Genomic DNA, 19,987 nt, shown 5'->3' on the forward strand with positions numbered 1-19,987 from the left:
ATACTAGCCCTTTGTCCGATATGTCATTTGCGAATATCTTTTCCCATTCCGTTGGTTGCCTTTTAGTTTTGTTGGTTGTTTCCTTTGCTGTGCAGAAGCTTTTTATCTTCATAAGGTCCCAGTAATTCACTTTTGCTTTTAATTCCCTTGCCTTTGGGGATGTGTCGAGTAAGAGATTGCTACGGCTGAGGTCAGAGAGGTCTTTTCCTGCTTTCTCCTCTAAGGTTTTGATGGTTTCCTGTCTCACATTTAGGTCCTTTATCCATTTGGAGTTTATTTTTGTGAATGGTGTGAGAAAGTGGTCTAGTTTCAACCTTCTGCATGTTGCTGTCCAGTTCTCCCAGCACCATTTGTTAAAGAGGCTGTCTTTTTTCCATTGGATGTTCTTTCCTGCTTTGTCAAAGATGAGTTGGCCATACGTTTGTGGGTCTAGTTCTGGGGTTTCTATTCTGTTCCATTGGTCTATGTGTCTGTTTCTGTGCCAATACCATGCTGTCTTGATGATGACAGCTTTGTAGTAGAGGCTAAAGTCTGGGATTGTGATGCCTCCTGCTTTGGTCTTCTTCTTCAAAATTCCTTTGGCTATTCGGGGCCTTTTGTGGTTCCATATGAATTTTAGGATTGCTTGTTCTAGCTTTGAGAAGAATGCTGGTGCAATTTTGATTGGGATTGCATTGAATGTGTAGATAGCTTTGGGTAGTATTGACATTTTGACAATATTTATTTTTCCAATCCATGAGCAGGGAATGTCTTTCCATTTCTTTAAATCTTCTTCAATTTCCTTCATAAGCTTTCTATAGTTTTCAGCATACAGATCCTTTACATCTTTGGTTAGATTTATTCCTAGGTATTTTATGCTTCTTGGTGCAATTGTGAATGGGATCAGTTTCTTTATTTGTCTTTCTGTTGCTTCATTGTTAGTGTATAAGAATGCAACTGATTTCTGTACATTGATTTTGTATCCTGCAACTTTGCTGAATTCCTGTATCAGTTCTAGCAGACTTTTGGTGGAGTCTATCGGATTTTCCATGTATAATATCATGTCATCTGCAAAAAGCGAAAGCTTGACTTCATCTTTGCCAATTTTGATGCCTTTGATTTCCTTTTGTTGTCTGATTGCTGATGCTAGAACTTCCAGCACTATGTTAAACAGCAGCGGTGAGAGTGGGCATCCTTGTCATGTTCCTGATCTCAGGGAAAAAGCTCTCAGTTTTTCCCCGTTGAGGATGATGTTAGCTGTGGGCTTTTCATAAATGGCTTTTATGATCTTTAAGTATGTTCCTTCTATCCCGACTTTCTCAAGGGTTTTTATTAAGAAAGGGTGCTGGGTTGGGGCGCCTGGGTGGCGCAGTCGGTTAAGCGGCCGACTTCAGCCAGGTCACGATCTCACGGTCTGTGAGTTCGAGCCCCGCGTCGGGCTCTGGGCTGATGGCTCAGAGCCTGGAGCCTGTTTCAGATTCTGTGTCTCCCTCTCTCTCTGCCCCTCCCCTGTTCATGCTCTGTCTCTCTCTGTCCCAAAAATAAATAAATGTTGAAAAAAAAAATTAAAAAAAAAAAAAAAGAAGGGGTGCTGGATTTTGTCAAAGGCCTTTTCTGCATCGATTGACAGGATCATATGGTTCTTCTCTTTTTTTTTGTTAATGTGATGTATCACGTTGATTGATTTGAGAATGTTGAACCAGCCCTGCATCCCAGGAATGAATCCCACTTGATCATGGTGAATAATTCTTTTTATATGCCGTTGAATTCGATTTGCTAGTATCTTATTGAGAATTTTTGCATCCATATTCATCAGGGATATTGGCCTGTAGTTCTCTTTTTTTACTGGGTCTCTGTCTGGTTTAGGAATCAAAGTAATACTGGCTTCATAGAATGAGTCTGGAAGTTTTCCTTCCCTTTCTATTTCTTGGAATAGTTTGAGAAGGATAGGTATTATCTCTGCTTTAAACGTCTGGTAGAACTCCCCTGGGAAGCCATCTGGTCCTGGACTCTTATTTGTTGGGAGATTTTTGATAACCGATTCAATTTCTTCGCTGGTTATGGGTCTGTTCAAGCTTTCTATTTCCTCCTGATTGAGTTTTGGAAGAGTGTGGGTGTTCAGGAATTTGTCCATTTCTTCCAGGTTGTCCAATTTGTTGGCATATAATTTTTCATAGTATTCCCTGATCATTGTTTGTATCTCTGAGGGATTGGTTGTAATCATTCCATTTTCATTCATGATTTTATCTATTTGGGTCATCTCCCTTTTCTTTTTGAGAAGCCTGGCTAGAGGTTTGTCAATTTTGTTTATTTTTTCAAAAAACCAACTCTTGGTTTCGTTGATCTGCTCTACAGTTTTTTTAGATTCTATATTGTTTATTTCTGCTCTGATCTTTATTATTTCTCTTCTTCTGCTGGGTTTAGGCTGCCTTTGCTGTTCTGCTTCTAGTTCCTTTAGGTGTGCTGTTAGATTTTCTATTTGGGATTTTTCTTGTTTCTTGAGATAGGCCTGGACTGCCTTCGCTGCGTCCCAAAGCGTTTGGATTATTGTATTTTCATTTTCGTTTGTTTCCATATATTTTTTAATTTCTTCTCTAATTGCCTGGTTGACCCACTCATTCGTTAGTAGGGTGTTCTTTAACCTCCATGCCTTTGGAGGTTTTCCAGACTTTTTTCTGTGGTTGATTTCAAGCTTCATAGCATTGTGGTCTGAAAGTATGCATGGTATGATTTCAATTCTTGTAAACTTATGAAGGGCTGTTTTGTGACCCAGTATATGATCTATCTTGGAGAATGTTCCATGTGCACTCGAGAAGAAAGTATATTCTGTTGCTTTGGGATGTAGAGTTCTAAATATATCTGTCAAGTCCATCTGATCCAATGTCTCATTCAGGGCCCTTGTTTCTTTATTGACCGTGTGTCTAGATGATCTGTCCATTTCTGTAAGTGGGGTGTTAAAGTCCCCTGCAATTACCACATTCTTATCAATAAGGTTGCTTATGTTTATGAGTAATTGTTTTATATATTTGGGGGCTCCGGTATTCGGCGCATAGACATTTATAATTGTTAGCTCTTCCTGATGGATAGACCCTGTAACTATTATATAATGTCCTTCTTCATCTCTTGTTACAGCCTTTACTTTAAAGTCTAGTTTGTCTGATATAAGTATGGCTACTCCAGCTTTCTTTTGGCTTCCAGTCGCATGATAAATAGTTCTCCATCCCCTCACTCTCAATCTAAAGGTGTCTTCAGGTCTAAAATGAGTCTCTTGTAGACAGCAAATAGATGGGTCTTGTTTTTTTATCCATTCTGATACCCTATGTCTTTTGGTTGGCGCATTTAATCCATTTACATTCAGTGTTATTATAGAAAGATACGGGTTTAGAGTCATTGTGATGTCTGTATGTTTTATGCTTGTAGTGATGTCTCTGGGACTTTGTCTCACAGGGTCCCCCTTAGGATCTCTTGTAGGGCTGGTTTAGTGGTGACAAATTCCTTCAGTTTTTGTTTGGGAAGACCTTTATCTCTCCTTCTATTCTAAATGACAGACTTGCTGGATAAAGGATTCTCGGCTGCATATTTTTTCTGTCTAGCACCCTGAAAATCTCGTGCCAATTCTTTCTGGCCTGCCAAGTTTCAAAAGAGAGATCAGTCACGAGTCTTATAGGTCTCCCTTTATATGTGAGGGCACATTTACCCCTTGCTGCTTTCAGAATTTTCTCTTTATCCTTGTATTTTGCCAGTTTCACTATGATATGTCGTGCAGAAGATCGATTCAAGTTACGTCTGAAGGGAGTTCTCTGTGCCTCTTGGATTTCAATGCCTTTTTCCTTCCCCAGTTCAGGGAAGTTCTCAGCTATTATTTCTTCAAGTACCCCTTCAGCACCTTTCCCTCTCTCTTCCTCCTCTGGGATACCAATTATGCGTATATTATTTCTTTTTAGTGTATCACTTAGTTCTCTAATTTTCCCCTCATACTCCTGGATTTTTTTATCTTTTTCTCAGCTTCCTCTTTTTCCATAACTTTATCTTCTAGTTCACCTATTCTCTCCTCTGCCTCTTCAAGCCAAGCTGTGGTGGTTTCCATTCTGTTATGCATTTCGTTTAAAGCGTTTTTCAGCTCCTCGTGACTGTTCCTTAGTCCCTTGATCTCTGTAGCAAGAGATTCTCTGCTGTCCTCCATACTGTTTTCAAACCCAGCGATTAATTTTATGACTATTATTCTAAATTCACTTTCTGTTATATTATTTAAATCCTTTTTGATCAGCTCATTAGCTGTTGTTATTTCCTAGAGATTCTTCTGAGGGGAATTCTTCCGCTTGGTCATTTTGGATAGTCCCTGGCGTGGTGAGGACCTGCAGGGCACTTCCCCTGTGCTGTGGTGTATAACTGGAGTTGGTGGGCGGGGCCGCAGTCAGACCTGATGTCTGCCCCCAGCCCACCACTGGGGCCACAGTCAGACTGGTGTGTGCCTTCTCTTCCCCTCTCCTAGGGGCGGGATTCACTGTGGGGTGGTGTGGCCCGTCTGGGCTACTTGCACACTGCCAGGCTTGTGATGCTGGGGATCTGGCGTATTAGCTGGGGTGGGTAGGCAAGGTGCACAGGGGCAGGAGGGGCAGGCTTAGATCGCTTCTCCTTAGGTGATCCACTTCAGGAGGGGCCCTGTGGCAGTGGGAGGGAGTCAGATCCACTGCCGGAGGTTTGGCCCCGCAGAAGCACAGAGTTGGGTGTTTGCGCGGAGCGAGCAAGTTCCCTGGCAGGAACTGGTTCTCTTTGGGATTTTGGCTGGGGGATGGGCGGGGGAGATGGCGCCGGTGAGCGCCTTTGTTCCCCACCAAACTGAGCTCTGTCGTCAGGGGGCTCAGCAGCTCTCCCTCCCTTTGTCCTCCAGCCTTCCCACTTTCCGAGCAGAGCTTTTAACTTATGACCTCCCAGACGCTAAGTCGCGCTTGTTGCCGGAACACAGTCCGTCAGGCCCCTCCGCTTTTGCAAGCCAGACTCGGGGCTCTGCTTGGCCGGCGAGCCGCCCCTCCGCCCCGGCTCCCTCCCGCCAGTCCGTGGAGCGGGCACTGCCTCGCCGCCCTTCCTACCCTCTTCCGTGGGCCTCTCGTCTGCGTTTGGCTCCGGCGACTCTGTTCTGCTAATCCTCTGGCGGTTTTCTGGGTTATTTAGGCAGGTGTAGGTGGAATCTAAGTGATCAGCAGGACGCGCGGTGAGCCCAGCGTCCTCCTAAGCCGCCATCTTGCCGCTTCCTTCCTCTACTTTTAATTTTTTGAGGAACCTCCACACTTTTTTCCAGAGTGGTTGCACCAGTTTGCATTCCCACCAACAGAACGAGAGGGTTCCCATTTCTCCACATCCTCACCAGCATCTATAGTCTCTTGATTTGTTCATTTTAGCCACTCTGACTGGCATGAGGTGGTATCTCCATGTGGTTTTGACTTGTATTTCCCTGATGAGTGACGTTGAGCATCTTTTCGTGTGTCTGTTGGCCATCTGGATGTCTTCTTTAGAAAAGTGTCTATTCATATCTTCTGCCCATTTCTTCACTGGATTATTTGTTTTTTGGGTGTGGAGTGTGGTGAGTTCTATATAGGTTTTAGATACTAGCCCATTATCCGATATGTCATTTGCAAATATCTTTTCCCATTTCGTTGGTTGCCTTTTAGTTTTGTTGATTATTTCCTTTGCAGTGCAGAAGCTTTTTATCTTGATGAGGTCCCAATAGTTCATTTTTGCTTCTAATTCCCTTGCCTTTGGAGATGTGTCAAGTAAGAAATTGCTGCGGGTGAGGTCAAAGAAGTTTTTTCCTGCTTTCTCCTCTATGGTTTTGATGGTTTCCTGTCTTACAGGAAATGGCTCTTTATCCATTTTGACTTTATTTTTGTGTATGGTGTAAGAAAGTTTCATTCTTCTGCCTGTTGCTGTCCAGTTCTCCCAGCACCATTTGTTAAAGAGACTGTCTTTTTTCCATTGGATACTCTTTCCTGCTTTGTCAAAGATTAGTTGGCCATACATTTGTGGGTCCAATTCTGGAGACTCTATTCTATTCCATTGGTCTGTGTGTCTGTTTTTGTTCCAATAGCATATGTTTTGATGATTACAGCTGAAGTAGAGGCTAAAGTAGTAGTAGTAAAGGCTCAAGTCTGGGATTGTGATGCCTCTTGCTTTGGTTTTCTTCTTTAATTTTACTTTGGCTATTTGGGGTCTTTTGTGGTTCCAAACAAATTTAGGATTGTTTGTTCTAGCTTTGAGAACAATGTCGGTGCAATTTTGACTGGGATTGCACTGAGTGTGTAGATTGCTTTGGGTAGTATTGGCATTTTAACAATATTTATTTTTCCTATCCATGAACATGGAATGTTTTTCCATTTCTTTGTGTCTTCTTCAATTTCCTTCATAAGTTTTCTATAGTTTTCAGCATACAGATCTTCTACATCTTTGGTTAGGTTTATTCCTAGGCATTTTATGCTTCTTGGTCCAATTGTGAATGGGATCAGTTTCTTTATTGCCCTTTCTTTTGCTTCATTATTGGTGTATAAAAATGCAACTGATTTCTGTTGTAGTCATGTATCAGTTCTAGAAGACTTTTGGTGGAGTCTGTCAGGTTTTCCATCATGTCGTCTGCAAAAAGTCAAAGTTTGACTTCATCTTTGCCAATTTTGATGCCTTTGATTTCCTTTTATTGTCTGATTGCTGATGCTAGAGCTTCCAACACTATGATTAAAACACAGTGGTGAGAGTGGACATCCTTGTCATGTTCCTTATCTCAGGGGTAAAGCTCTCAGTTTTTCCCCATTGAGGATGTTATTAGTTGTTGGTTTTTCATAAATGGCTTTTATGATGTTTAAGTATGTTCCTTCTATCCTGACTTTCTTGAGGGTTTTTATTAAGAAAGGATTAAGCATTCAAATCTTGATTTCAACAATACAGAGATTCCTCAAAAAGTTAAAAATAGAAATGCCACATGATCTACTTGTTTCACTACTGCGTATTTACCCAAAGAAAATGAAAACTATTAAAAAAGAACAGATGGAGAATAATTTCAGCAGATAGATGAAAATTTTAAGTGAAATGGAAATTCTACACCTAAAAACATGATATAAGAGATGACCTATTCCTTTAGTGGGTTTATCAACACACTAAACACAGCATAGAAAAGATTTAGTGAACCTGAAAATAGATAAATAGAAATTATCCAGACTGAAGCACCAAGAGAAAAAGATTGAGGGGGGAAAAGAACATGTTGAAGATACTGCGAAATAGTATCAAATAGAAGTAATTGAAGATGCAAAAGGAGAAAAGATAATGAGAAAAATTTTATTTTTTCCAAAATTCATGAATCACAGAACCAAGAAGCTCAGAGAACCCCAAACATAATTAAACACACACACACACACACACACACACACACACACACACACAGAGTCAAACTGCTGGAAATCAACATTAAAGAGAAAAGCTAGACAGCAACCAGAGAAATAAGAAACATAACATAATAAGGAAGAAAGCAAACTTTTTCTCAGAAAAAAAAAAAATGAAAACCAAGAGATAATAGATGTGACATTGTCTTACAGTACATAAACAAAACAAAAAAAGGTTAGTTCAGAATTTTATGCCCAGCAAAAAAAAATCTTTAAAAAATAATAATTAAATAAAAACTGTTTTAGACAAACAAAGAGAATGCACTATCAGATCTGGTGCACTATGAATATTAAAGGATGTTCTTCACGCAGAAAGATTGAAACTAGATTGAAATTTGGATGCATACAAAGGATTGAAGAGTCCTGAAGGTGGTAAAAAGTGGAGATAGATTGTTTAAAGTTTTTCTTTAGATTTTTAAAAAAGATTATTAATTGTCTAAAGCATAAGTAATAACTATGTATTTTAATGTTAATAACATATATAGACGCAAAAAGTAAATCAACAGCACAAAGGATGGAACAGAGGAAATTAAACTATATGGTTATATATTATTTGAAGGTTAAGATGAAAAGTTAAGATGTATATTGTGAACCCAAGAGCAAAAACTTAAAGAAAAATACATGTAACTAATAAGCCAATAATAGAGATAAATGGAATTATTTAAAATACCCAATAAACTTGAAAGAACAAAGGAAAAGAGAATAAAAGCAAAGAAGAGATGGGATAAGTGGAAAACTAGTAAGATGGTAGATGTTAATCCAACCACAGCAATGATTACATAAAACATAAATAATCTAATATGATTAAAAGGTAGAGATTGTCAGATTGAAAGAAAAGGCCATCCACAAGGATGTCACTTTAAATATACAGACAAAGATATATTAAAATTGAAGAATGAGAAAACATAGGCTTTACTATGTGAATACTACTCAAAAGGAAGCTAGAAACATTACAGAAATATCAAAGTTAACTTCAGAGTATTTCCAAAGGTCAAGAGAAGGCTTATCTATGGATAAACAGTTCACCAGTGTTCCTTTTTCTCCACATACTTAGTAACACTTGTTATTTACCTTTTCAATACTAGCCATTCTGACAGGTGTGAGGTGAAAGCTCATAGTATTGTTTATTTGCTTCTCCCTAATCATCAGGGAAATGCAACTTTTCATGCATCTGGTTTGCCATCTGTATGTTTTTGGGAAAATGTCTATAAAGATCCTCTGCCCATTCATCAAGAAGACCTAATAATCCTAAATATCTTTGTGCCTAATAGCAGTGGCTTCAAGTTATGTAAAGGACAACTGACGGAACTAAAAGGAAAAATATACAAATACACAACCACACCCGGGAGAGGATATTTGCAAATGACATATCCAATAAAGGATTAGTATCCAAAATATATAAAGAACTTATACCAGGGAGCCTGGGTGGCTCAGTCAGTTAAGCATCTGACTTCTTCTCAGGTCATGATCTCGTGGTTTGTGGGTTTGAGCCCCGTGTCGAGTTCTGTGCTGACAGCTCAGAGCCTAGACCCTGCTTCAGATTCTGTTTTTCCCTCTCTCTCTCTCTGCCTCTCCCCCAGTTGTGCCCTGTCTCTTTCTCTCTCTCTGTCTCTCAATCTCTCAAAAAAAAAAATGAACATTAAAAAAAAAAAAACTTATACCACTCAGCACCCAAAAACCAAATAATCCAGTTAAAAAATGGGCAGAAGACATGAACAGACATTTCTACCAAGATGACATACAGATGGTCAACATATACATGAAAATATACTCATCATCATTTATCAGGAAAATGCCCATCAAAACTACAATGAGATATTACTTCACATCTGTCAGAATAGCTACAATCAATGCCACAAGAAATAACAGGTGTTGGCGAGGATGTACAGAAATGTGAAACCTCATGCACTGTTGGTGGCAATGCAAACTGTTGCAGCCACTTTAGAAAACTATATGGAGGTTCCTCAAAAAGTTAAAAATACAGCTACCCTATGATTCACTATTATACTAATGGATAATTACCAAAAACTACAACAACACTAATTCAGAAGTATACAAGCACACCTATGTTTACTGCCGCATTATTTACAATAGCAAGACAATGAAGTCTTGCCATTTACAACAGCATAGATGGAGCTATAGAGTATAATGCTAAGCAAAAAAATGTCAGAGAAAGACAAATACCTTATGATTTCAGTCATGTGGAATTTAAGAAAGAAACAAAAAGTGAACAAGGGAGAAAAAAAAGAGACCAATCAAGATACAGACTTAACTATGGAGAGCCAAAGGAGAGGTGGGAGGGATGGGTGAAATAGGTGATAGGGATTCAAGAGTACATTTCTGATGAGCACTGAATAATGTATAGAATTGTTTAATCACTATATTGTACACCTAAAACTAATATAACACTCTATGTTAACTATACTGGGATTAAAATTAAAAACTTAGTAAAAAATAACTTAAAATTTAAATTAGGGGTGCCTGGGTGGCTCAGTTGGTTGGGCATCCAACTTCGGCTCAGGTCATGATCTCACGGTTCATGGGTTTGAGCCCCACATCAGGATCTGTGCTGACAGCTCAGAGCCTGGAGCCTGCTTTGGATTCTGTGTCTCCCTCTCTCTCAGGGCCTTCTCTCTCTCTCTCTCTCTCTCTCTCTCTCTCTCTCTCTCTCTCTCTCTCTCTCTCTCTCAAAAAGTAAATAAACATTAAAAAAATTTTTTTTAATTTAAATTAAAAAAAAAATGGAGTCAGGGGGCCAGAAAGGGGAGCTTTCACGTCTTACCATTCCATGGCCTTAACTGCAAGAAGGCAGATTTTCTCCTTGCCCAGCAACAAGTTTAGCCAATTAAAAAATACCACAACTTAGCCAATGAGAAACTGTCCCCACTCTGAACTCCCACTTTCCTCCAATGGACTTTCATTCAAAGAGCCCCTTCCCACTTCCTCCTTTTCTGTATAAGATATCATTCGCTCTCCAGATTTACCTGTGGTTTGCAGGGGCTTGCATGTCCTAAATTCCAATTCCTCTGCTATTCCAGACTAAACCCATTTTACTGGTAAAATAACTGACTGTTTTACTTTTAAGTCAACACTAACCATGAGCTATTGGAAACTGAAATTTTAAAACAGTTTAAAGCACATTATAAAACATGAGAAATTACAAGTACCATAAGATACAACTACAGCCCTGTGATGAACTCCATGCTGACAACACAAAGCCTGCTTGGGATTCTCTCTCTTCCTCTTTTCTCTGCCCCTCCCCCACTCTTGCTCTCTCACTCTCTCTCAAAATAAATAAACTTAAGAAAAAAAAAGATACTACTACAGAACTACTAAAATGACTATCATTAATATGACTGACAATGCAAAGTGCTGTTGAGGATGCAAAGCAACTGGAACTTTCATACTTTGATTATAACATTGTACGTTTCCATAAGCACTTTGGAAAACAGTTTACTGGTTTCTTATGAAGTTTTACATATATTTACCATATGACCCAATCAACTCATTCCCATGTATTTACTTAAGAAAACTTTATGTCCATAGAAGAACTTGTACATACATGTTCATAACAGCTTTATGCACAATAGTAAAAACAAAACAAAACAAAAACTGGAAAGGAACCAAATGTCCATCAACTGGTAAATGGCTAAACAATTTGTAATGTAACCAAATATTAGAATATTACTCAACAATAAAAAGGAATGAATTGGTATCCTCTACAACAAGGATTAACCTCAAAAGCATTACGCTAAGTGGGGAAAAAGAAGACACAAAAGCCTCATATTGTATGATCCATTTATATCCGTGTTTGGGAAAGGCACAACTCCAAAGACAAAAAGTCAGATCAGATCAAGGCTGGAGACAGGGAGAGGCAGTTGACAAAGGGGCACAAGGGAACCTTTGGGGGAAACAGTCTATATCTGGTGGTATTGGTTAAACACCTGAATACACTTGTCAAAATATCACTCAACTACAAACTTTAAAAGAGTTCACCTGATTGTAAATCATACCTCAGTAGATGACGGAGGAAGGAAACTGGACAGCTCATTGCATCTCCTGGAGAACCAAGTTTGGAGGCTACACAGCCAGCATAATGCTAAACATAATGAGAGGGGGAGAGAGAGGAGAGAGAGAGGTGCTGAGAGAGAAGCAGAGGTGGGGGAGAGACAGAGAGACAGCCAATACTGAACTGGACAGCTCACAGCATCTCTTGGAGAGTTGGAGAACCAGGTTTAGAGGCTATGCAGCCAGCAGCAAAGCCCAAAATCATGCTGGGGAGACAGCAAAGTAAAATCATTACCTCTGCTGGGCAGGGACACCACAGTCTCCACCACCACCCTGAACCAATACTCTTGGCCTTGACCCTTGGGTGCTTGCCCCTGCTGCCTCTAGAAACCGATGGCTCCATCTCCAGAAATGGATTGCTTGAGGTCTCAGCTTCTTCATGTCACTCTTTAAAGTCTGGAGTGATGACAACTGATTGGCAGAGCCCAGGTCATATTCCTATTCTTTAATTGCAAGGGATAAAGAAAGTACGTATCACTTTCAGCTTCTACAGTGGGGACACATTCTGCATCATAAGGTAGGGAACTCCTCTAACAGGGGAAGCAGGTTCCCTACCATCTCTCCAACATCATTATTTGCTGAGTAGCCAAGAAGAGTGAAAAATGTCCACTACACCTCCCACATCATGACTCTGATTAGGAACTCTAAGTGCTTATAGGATAAAATCTGAACTCTTGTATACACAGCCTGACCCTTACCTCAGTGACCTTTGGCCCAGTATCCTTAAGATACTGTGTCCTGAAGATTCTCTCTGAACAAATGAGTCAAGTTAAGACCTATCTGAAAATCCTCACTAAGCCAAGAAACACAGAAATGAGAGACCCTCAGATCCCAAAGGGGCACAGGATCAGGTCCATCCAGTCTAAGCCTGGAGTTAAGATGATAATGTGGCATGTAGTTGAAATTTGTTGTGAAATGCTTCTTACTGATAACTTGCAAAGTCAACAACGAGATTGGAGATTCTAAATTACTCTCCCTGCAAACAAACAAATGAAATGTAGCTAACAGATACAACTGACCTGAAATAACTGCCTTAATTTTATTTCTGTCCCCTCTGACTGAGCCAGGCAACTACATGAGCCATGAAAAACGGGCATCGCTGGGCAGAGAACCTGGAGATAGTGGCCCTGGAAACCCCAAATCCCTCTATGGAGGACAGACCCCAGAGTCTCCCACATTTCCCTCAGGCTGGGTCACTGATACTTCCGCCAGGTACAGATTCACCGCCGGACCGATTCCATTTCACCTGGTCCTCCAGTCAGCCTTGTATTTATCTGTGTTTAGACATTCTTCCTTCTGCAAAGCGTCTTCACAGTAAGTTATTCTGCCTTCCTTGTTTAAGATGGCAGTGTGCCCTTTGCTCTCTTTCATCTTTGCTTTTTCCCTCTACAGTAGCCTTCTGAGAACATAAGGTTTTTGAATCCATTTGTGGATTTTTAAAATTTTGATCCCATTTTTAAGGCTTCTTGAAATCTGTAACAAAGGCCCTCACTCCCCCAACACATGTTGTGTGGCGCCCTCTTTCCAGGTGGGCTTCAGTAATGCAGATCTCAACTAACCCACAGGCTACTGAGCGTGGAAGCTGATGGCCAAGAGGCAGTACGAAAACTGAACTCACAAAGACAAAGTGGCCCAGGATAAAGGAGTCACGGTGGGCATCCGGAGACGCCCAGGGCACCAGATCGGGAGCTGGAGGGCTGCTTTAAGCACTCACCGCGCCCCATTCCATCTTCAACACTGGGGTGCTGGGGGCTGCCTCACCAGTTCACCCCTGTCTGTGGGCCTCCTAGGGCCTGACAACAGCTCTTGGGGCAAGAGAGAGGATCCAGCACACCCAGCTCCCAACATACGTTCCTAAGAGCTTTCAGAGCAGAATGTTAAAATTTTTTTTTTTTCTTTTTCCACAAGAGAGAAAGGCTGAAGTCATTAGCAAAGGAAAATCCCAAGAGACATCACTGCTTTCCCAAACAACCTCTCTAGGCTTGGGAACACGTACCGTTCCCGTTTTGTACCCAGGGAGAAAAACTTTTTATAACCTTACAAAAAAGTTACATAAACAACACTATCCCCTTTGTTGGTTTCTTTTTTTAAAAGGGATTGTTTTGAAAATAGATAATTTTACTGATCCGGGAGCCAAGAATGGTTGCTCTGTCTTGAGGAGCGGTTGGACGCCCCTTATGGAAGGATTGTTTGTTTGCCTAAGATTATGCATGCTGGCCAGGGGCAGCCAGAGGAGCTGCTGCAAGTGCTCCCTCAGGATTGGGCACAGTGGCACCTGCAGGGTTTGTGGGCCCTACTCTCAAGGAGCACCAGCCAGCTCACTCACCCCCTCACTCGGGATTTCCTCAAATCAAAGCTCTCCCTCACTGAGGATACAAAGGCAGATGGGAGTGGAGGGCCGAGAATGTCTTTACAGGCAAGCGAGCAAGGAGATAGATGACACACAGAAAAGGAACATACGCTTTGACAGTGTCGAGAAGCAAGCAAGCAAGGGCAAGGAGTGGAGAAGAGAAAAGGCCAACGGCCAGGTAAAACTTAACAGGCTAGAACTAATTGTTTGAAGCTGTTATTTCCAGTGAAAGGAGTTAAACAAACAAAAAGATAAAGAGAGCTCCAAGGGAACAGCGGCTTAAAACAAGTATACTCCTCTGAGCGCCTGGCTGGCTTAGTCGGATAAGCGTCCAACTTCAGCTCAACTCATGGTCTCACAGTTCTTGAGTCTGAACCCCGCATCGGGCTCTGCGCTGACAGCTCACAGCCTGGAGCCTGCCTTGGATTCTGTGTCTCTGTCTCTCTCTGCACCTCCCTTGCTTGTGCCCTGTCTCTCTCTCAAAAATAAACAAACATTAAAAAAAAAACAAACAAAAAAAACCAAAAAACAGGTATACTCCTCCACAGGAAGTTCGTTAGGTCTATTTCTACATTCCCTACTCAGCCTCAAGCAGAGGGGTCAGACTCACCGGAGGAAATGGTTCCAGAATCCATGCTGCTCTGATGTACAGTTACTAGTATGCAAAGTAATAGGATACAACGTGGTGAGAGGGGAACTTGAACCATTCAGAAAGCTCATGCATGTGTATATAAATTTGCCTAAAACAGAAGTCAAGAAGCTATAAATGGATGCTCCTCCATCCAAAAACATGGAACAATTAGTTCTGATAGAGGACCCCCAAGCTGAATTTCCTTCAAGCAAGAATGCCTCCCACACATGTGCTTTGTGATGCAACCCTCTGACAAACAGCTCTCCTACTACAACCCAAGCCGCTGGGGTTTGAGATTCTCCTCTTTAATTGTGGCCACTCCAGAAGAGCAGTTTTGATATTGATGTTATTCTTTAACAGAAGTGTGAAAAGCCAATCTTTGAAGAGTCATACATTGCTTACAATACCACACAACATTTTTGTTTCATGTTCAATTTTTTTTTACACAATACCACTTTAACAATAGTCAAGACCTTCCCTTCAATACTGAAGCTTCGCAGAGTCAAGACTTGTTCACTACCCTGCTCCCAGGACCTCATGGAGGTGCTCAATAAATATTAGAAGAATTATCAATAATGGGAACAAACATACACCAAGCTAGACTATTTCCACTTTCTGGATAATGCCCTCTCAGCAGACACGATCAGCAGAGTCATGCTCTGAACAGAGGGGAATGCTTTCATACTGGCACAGCAACATTTAAAGAAGGAGCTGAGGGTTTCTATTTGTTGATTTACAAAAACACATCGATTTTATTCATTTTGAGCCGAGAATCAGCCTGGGAACATGAGAGGAGGCAGAAATGTGGGCATGTTGATTTCCTGAGAGACGGTGCCAGTCAGCAACTCCCGTACCCCAACACAAGTGCATTCTTTGCTATTTTTCTTGGAACACCATGAGAGTATGTAGAGAGTCTGTCTTATCAGCTTCCAGGTGTAGGCAGTCCACGAAGCCACTTCAAAGAGGAAAACGGGGAGGGAGAGGAAGACCCGAAGTAATGGAACCCAGGATATGCCTGCTGGGGCAAGAACCTTTTCAGATACAATCCCGCCCCCTGCAACTCTCCCATTATTTCCATGTCACCTAGGCTTCCCACTGTTCCCTTGGATTTTTTTTTAACGTTTATTTTTGAGACTGAGAGAGACAGAGCATGAACGGGGGGAGGGTCAGAAAGAGAGGGAGACACAGAATCTGAAACAGGCTCCAGGGTCTGAGCTGTCAGCACAGAGCCCAACGCGGGGCTCGAACTCACAGACCACGAGATCATGACCTGAGCCAAAGTCAGATGCTTAACTGACTGAGCCACCCAGGCGCCCCTGTTTCCTTGGATTTTTAAAAGACCCTTAGTAACCCACATAAGGAAGGGTTTTGTTTACCCTCATAGAGGAAACAACTGGAAACTAATAGGCTGCACTACTTTTTCTCACTCCATCAAATCTATGTTAACTCTTTGTGATCAAAACAAGAAAAGAAAAACAAAAGTTTTCCAATATAAAGCAGATGTGCCTTTTAGGAGGATTTTATACTTACATGGTGTTTAAAAGGCCATTTTATGCTGATCTGAACTTCCAGTTCTAAGTCAGGGAGATGAAAAGTACAGCATACGGAATATAGTCCCTAATATTGTAGTGACTTTGCATGGTGATACATGGTGATTGCACTTATTGTGAGCATTGCATAATGGATATAAATGTCAAATCACAATTCTGTACACCTGAAACTAATACAACACTGCATGCCAACTAGACTTCAGTTAAAAGTAAATTTTTTACAAAAGAGAGGAGGGGTTCCTGGGTGGCTCAGTCAGTTGAGCACCCAACTTTGGCTCAGGGACTGATCTCATGGTTCGTGAGTTCAAGCCCCGGGATTGGGCTGTCTGCTGTTAGCACAGATGGGCTGTCTGCTGTTAGCACAGAGCTTGCTTCAGATTCTCTGCCCCTTGTTCTCTCTCAAAATAAGTAAATAAAAACTTTAAAAAATATATTAAAAAAGAGAGGAACCTTTTTTCTCTTCCACATACAGTGAATCAGCTGGGGAATGAAGGCACGTTTCTCTTTCCTGTCCTCTCATATTTGTTTTGGTCCTTATTTCTTCTACCATTGCCACTGATGCACTGGGTTCTCCCTGGGGTCTGCACTTCCGAACATATTATTTTTCAAACACTCTTTAAGTGGCTGTGCCCTTTCACATGGAGAGAAAACCGCTTTTGCAGCCTTCTCCCCAACTGCTTCAAAATCTACAACAACCGTCTGAAAACAGCATTTTCCTTGCTATGTCAACAGAATCCAGTCTAGCAGCAATTCACATGTGGTACTGAATCTTGAGCTGATGATTCCCACGTGTGAGGTATTGCTGAAATCTACTCTCTTGAGTTCTCAGACCTACTTTGCTATTTTCTGCAGGGTTGAGAGGAGTACCTCATGCAATCTCGCTTAAATTCTCAGAAGGCACTAGAAGTCATGCCCTTTTCCTCTCTAAAATCCCAGGAAAAGGTCTCCTGGATTAGTTTCTCACTGTTTGTGGTTGAGAAACATTCTGTAGCTTCCGACAACAACTTAGCTGGGGTGATAGGATCTTTGCTATGTAACAGGTAAAGGAAAATAGCAAGGAGCAATATCAAGGCTTTATGGAAATTTTTAACACCATTTGCAGAACTCGACTTTGAGATCTACTAATTAAATTTGTTCATTTGTTCACACATCCATTCACACATATTCTGAGTGCATATTCATTGTCATACACTGTTTTGGGGGCTGGGGAACAGCTTCTATGATTCATTTGGCAGCGTAAAAATATTCCCCAGCACCGTCTGATTGCATGTGTGAAATTTAGAGTGCTCTAACTTCATCAATACAACAACAGTGTGGCGTAAGAGATTTTATTTAATAAACACTATGCCATCTCCCTCGGGAGTACAAATTTGCACACTCCACACACTGGGAAAACAGCCTTCTCCTTAACCTACCAAGATCATCAGAATACTCCAAAACTGTCCTGTTTTGTTGACTGCATACTAAAAAACACAAACAACGGATCCAGGCCCATTTGGTGTATCAGCTTGGTAACAAGGACTGAAGCCTAAGGCCGGCTATAGCCACAAAGCACACAGCTCAAGAAAGGACTCGGCCAGCCACGCTTTCTGGTAATGCAGAGCTAAATGGCGCCGCAAAACTTTGCCACACAGGCAGTATACTGTCCAAAACACATGGGTCATCCAAGAAATATGAAGCCAAATTAAAAAGGCCAGAATTCCCTTTGAAAGGCCAGCAGACAGCATGGCGCCAGCCTGGCATCAAGCTCCAGACCAACATCAACTTCTATAAATCAGGGGTAGCATCTAACCTCTTCTGGTGCATGGTAAAACCTGGACCTTCCACAGATGCCAACAACTGACTTGTTCAGCAGTTCAAGTAGTGTCACCTGAATATTAAATACCAGGACAGATCTTGGGGCGCCTGGGTGGCGCAGTCGGTTAAGCGTCCGACTTCAGCCAGGTCACGATCTCGCGGTCCGTGAGTTCCAGCCCCGCGGCAGGCTCTGGGCTGATGGCTCAGAGCCTGGAGCCTGTTTCCGATTCTGTGTCTCCCTCTCTCTCTGCCCCTCCCCCGTTCATGCTCTGTCTCTCTCTGTCCCAAAAATAAATAAACGCTGAAAAAAAAAAAAATTTAAATACCAGGACAGATCCAAAGTCACGGAGGTCCTGCAGTGTGATTGGTCTGCCAAGGTTGAAGCTATATCTATCATAGTGCAAGTCCACAGACCCGATAGCCATGACACCAAATTGTACCAGCAGTGGCCATTGGGGGGTTATTGGCCAGGAGAGGACACGAGGCAGACTTCGGAGTGGTGGTTACAGAAGACACACACACACACACACACACGTACAATTTCTAACTGGCACAGCACCAATTTCACATGAATTGCTTCTTAGAGAACTAGAAAGTTTGGGTTGGGTTTCTTGGTAAAATTTTTTGGAGGGTGGACAAATCTTAACTTCTTACTCTACTAATACCATTATTCTACTAAATACCTCCCCGTCCTCCTCTACACCTCACTGAAACAGTGGATGAGTGAAAGCAAACACTGAGACAAACCAACAACAGTATTATCAACTCGTGGACAAGTACTTAAAACCATATCTCTGCTTTACGATACTTTTCCCCTAAGGAAACTGAAAAATAGTCATGCACTTACTGTAACAAAGAATTCCTTTCCAAGTTTCCATGTCTTCACCCAAAGGCTCTTCTGCTAGATAAGGGCAAAGGAAAGAGATTTAAAACTAAGCCAGGCTGAACTACTTTACTGATGAGGCATTCCCAGTAAAGCCTGCAACCTATAATATTTAATTGTAAGTTACAAACTAGGAAATTAAAGACTTTCAGCTAGCCCAGTGTTTCTGGGGAGAAAAGAAAGCACACTAATTAAAGACATAAAGCCTGATTGTATTCAGGTGCCTTACTGAGGAATCGCAATCCTTAACCAAAAAGTGAGGGGAGGGGGGTGTATTTTTTAAAAAAACATTCCAAAAGAAAAATGTTAAGTACAGAAAAGAGATGGGGAAAATGGAAAAACAAGTTCACAAGTTTGGTGCTTTCAACTTGTATTGAATTCTTAATTTTGAAAAACAAAAGCATGATATTTTGTTACATAAACCCCCCAAATGATAGCAATGATAATTTGTAAGTTCACAGCAAAAATTAATGGTTATCAAAGGTAACTGTGAGCTATAAATTCCATCGGAGCTCATCCACCCCCACTTTATAGATGAAAAAAAAATGTTAAATCAATGAATTAGAACAAACCACGGGTGACGCCATGCTGTTGTCAAGCAAACAGAGCAACCCTAACAAGGCACAGAACTGGAGGATCTTTGAGATAGCCTCCCCACTATACTGGCTTTGCCTTCCTTCCAAAACTACATCTGGTTTGTGGAAGGCTTGAAGATGGTCCAGGGAAGAGAACAAAGTTCCTGCAAGAATGGAAAGAGGGGCCACAAAGAAAGATGAGAAACAAATGGAAGTAAATACACTGAGGTTGCTGGGAAATGGTTTCTCCGGGGTCCACCTAGGGTAAAGATATACCTCTTGATGCGCGTAAGGAATTTTTTCACCATCCTAACTATCTTTAAGGGGATACTTCAGAAGCATCAAGCACACTCACATTGTGGAGCTACCACCTCTACCGCCCATCCACAGAACTCTTTTCATCTGACAAAACTGAAACTGTATCCATGAAACACTAACTCCCCATCGCTCCCTCCCTCCTGGCGGTGGCAACCAACATTCTACTTTGTATCCTATGAGTTTGACTACTCTGGGTACCTCGCATAAGTGGAATCATACAGTATTTATCCTTCGGGGACTGGCTTATTTATTTCACTTAGCATCACGTCCTCAAGCTAAAGAATTATTTTTAAGAAGATATTTAATAAGTATTAGCTGAGGATGCTGGCCAGCTGTTTTCCATCTACCATAAAGACAAAGAAAACAGGAAAATGAGTTTAAACGGCAAGGGAAGAAAAAGCTGTCAGGCGCT

At 41.4% G+C, this 19,987-nt stretch overlaps 1 long non-coding RNA gene across 1 annotated transcript in view; it reads right to left on the reverse strand.

Annotated features, from left to right (window-relative positions):
* Window positions 1-19,987, reverse strand: part of LOC123386037 — a 117,154-nt gene that overhangs the window by 43,441 nt on the left and 53,726 nt on the right. The window contains exon 2 of the long non-coding RNA XR_006599492.1: window positions 18,647-18,700. This is a non-coding gene — a long non-coding RNA (uncharacterized LOC123386037). The remainder of the gene's footprint in view (window positions 1-18,646; window positions 18,701-19,987) is intronic.

This window comes from Felis catus, chromosome B3 (assembly GCF_018350175.1).
Source record: "Felis catus isolate Fca126 chromosome B3, F.catus_Fca126_mat1.0, whole genome shotgun sequence".
In the NCBI taxonomy this organism is placed as follows: domain Eukaryota; kingdom Metazoa; phylum Chordata; class Mammalia; order Carnivora; family Felidae; genus Felis; species Felis catus.